Raw genomic sequence first — 2,401 nt, 5'->3', positions numbered from 1 at the left:
ACTCAATTTTTACTTTTTAAAACTAATAATTATATAATTTATAATTCTAAAAATATAATTGAATTGACCGGTTTAACTAGATTGATTGAAAATATGTTTGAGTCGGTCAATTTGATTAAAACTAATAATTATTTAAATTATAATTCTAAAAATATAATTGAATTGACCGGTTTAACTAGATTGATTGAAAATATGTTTGAGTCGGTCAATTTGATAAAATATGATTAATAATAATGCGGCTAAAAATTTGATAAAATTGATTAATTAGTTGTAAAGATATCATATTAGGTTGGTAAAGGAAGAGAAAGGTTCGAAATATTATTAGTGGGTTGGAGAGAGATGAGAGAAAAAGAAAAGTAGTATTTATTATTTTGGTAATGCTAGGTAAATAAAAAAAATTGTTAGAATTTATTTTATTTAGTATTTATTAATGATGACAACAATTAATGAATGCTAAATAAAGTAAGTTATGACTATTTTAGTTAATTTTTTTTAATTATCAAATACTTTGTTGTTATTTTATTATCACTTTAAAGACGTACTCTAATGTACTCAATGAATCTACAATAAAGTATTTATTACATACACTTGACATTTTTAATAACATAGTCCTAACCAGCTAATCATTAGCCAGTTCATCGTTCTTTAAAAACCTTCTGTTCATTTTTGTCACAAGCTTCGATAATCTCTTTGTAAGGTTTAATCTATCTAACTTTTTACTAAAAAATCGGTTAAAAAATCTGTAAAAGTAGTCAAAAATTGGTAAAAATCATGTATTTGGAATATATAAAAATATTTTACATAAAAATATATTATTTTATTATATTATATTATATTTTATTAAATTTTAATTAAATTTTTAAACATTTAAATATCTAACTTTGTGAATTCAATTTCTGATTTAGTTTTTATAATGCTATTTATATATACTTGCTAATCATATTAAGTATATCTTTAAATGGGTAAATCTGAAAAATAGAAAATAGAAAAGTAGTATAACATAAATTTTGAATGAATAGTCTTTAAATTTTTTATATGCCTAAATTTTAGTTGATTATTGACGCATTTTTGTTATCTCTTTAGCAGAATTTATATTTTATAAACTATAGCTTGGATTTGCATTGTTTCTTTTATTATGCAAATGTTGAGACAAAATTAAATTTGTAAAAGTCTAAATCCCCATGTCATTTTTTTTTTCCTTTTAATTTTTTGTATCTATATAGAATGAAGGTAACTTAGATATAACTATATTTTTGCCAGACTCAATTCATGCTTGACCGTCTTGCTGATCTTCAGAATCGGGTATATATGTTTTTCTTAAGAAATACAGAATTTTAAAATTTTTTAAAGTAAAAAACTTAGATTTTTAGATTAAATAAAGCCATAGATATATTATTGACTATTATTGTTGGTTACTCCATGCAGGAGAGAGCGCTTGTTGATGTTAATACAGCTCTAAGAACTAAGGTAATTATCCAACTTATTTATTCCAATTTTTTCAACCTTATAATGCACATCTTTAGTCTTTTTCTATCAATGTTTAGATGGTTTTTCTATTAAAAATTTTACCGATTAAGAAAATAAAAATTGGTAAGAATACCATAAAATTATTATCTGTTATATAATTATTCTTATGCATCTACTTGTACATAATAAAAAAAATGTAAAGTTAGATGGTTCGCTTGTCCTGCAAAAGAAACTATTTTAGTATTAGACCTGAAAAGTATCAGAAATTAGTAAATGAGAGTGAGATATTAAGAGAGAATAAAAAAAAACAGAGAAGAAGAGATATTAAGTACTTTATCATTACGAGCTTAACTCCTCTCTTTAAGAGAAGAAAAAAAAAACTATACAAAATTTACACTTCAATTTCTAGATATATATTTATTAATTTTATCGGTTTAAATTTTTAAATAAATAATTTTATGATATAATTAAGTTTAGTCTAAAAAATTTCAGAAGTTGATGTGAATCGTGTGTTGATGATTCAGTTAGAAGAAATTCAGAATTCAGAAGTTCCTCTGAGGCGGGCTTTGGATGGTGGAAGGCCTAACAACCAATGCACTCATCACTTTCCTCTTCAATCAGATTTTACTTTTCAAACTCATGGGGTTAATCCCAATTTGCGCATATGGTAAACTTATTTAAAAAAGCCTGTTCTATATACACACCAGATATACAAGTGTGCACACCTGTAATATTGAATTACTTTATTTTATGGTTAAATTATTTTATTAGTCTTTATGATTTTATCAAATTTGTAATTAAATTTTTATATTTTAAAATTTTTTAATTAAATCGCTATACTAATTTTAAATTTATAATCACATTTTTGTTGTTTTAAAAGTGTTTAATTTAACGAAATATGTGAAGGCATATTTGCTAGTAAAATGTGAGATTA

The 2,401-nt window shown here is 23.2% G+C and overlaps 1 long non-coding RNA gene across 1 annotated transcript; it reads left to right on the top strand.

Annotated features, from left to right (window-relative positions):
- Nucleotides 1,211-2,018, top strand: LOC110267664. The gene is made up of 3 exons (XR_002355523.1): nucleotides 1,211-1,302; nucleotides 1,426-1,467; nucleotides 1,992-2,018. It is a non-coding gene; the product is annotated as an uncharacterized LOC110267664 (long non-coding RNA).

Source organism: Arachis ipaensis, chromosome B10, assembly GCF_000816755.2.
Source record: "Arachis ipaensis cultivar K30076 chromosome B10, Araip1.1, whole genome shotgun sequence".
Classification (NCBI taxonomy): domain Eukaryota; kingdom Viridiplantae; phylum Streptophyta; class Magnoliopsida; order Fabales; family Fabaceae; genus Arachis; species Arachis ipaensis.
This window is presented reverse-complemented; position numbering and strand designations above follow the sequence as displayed.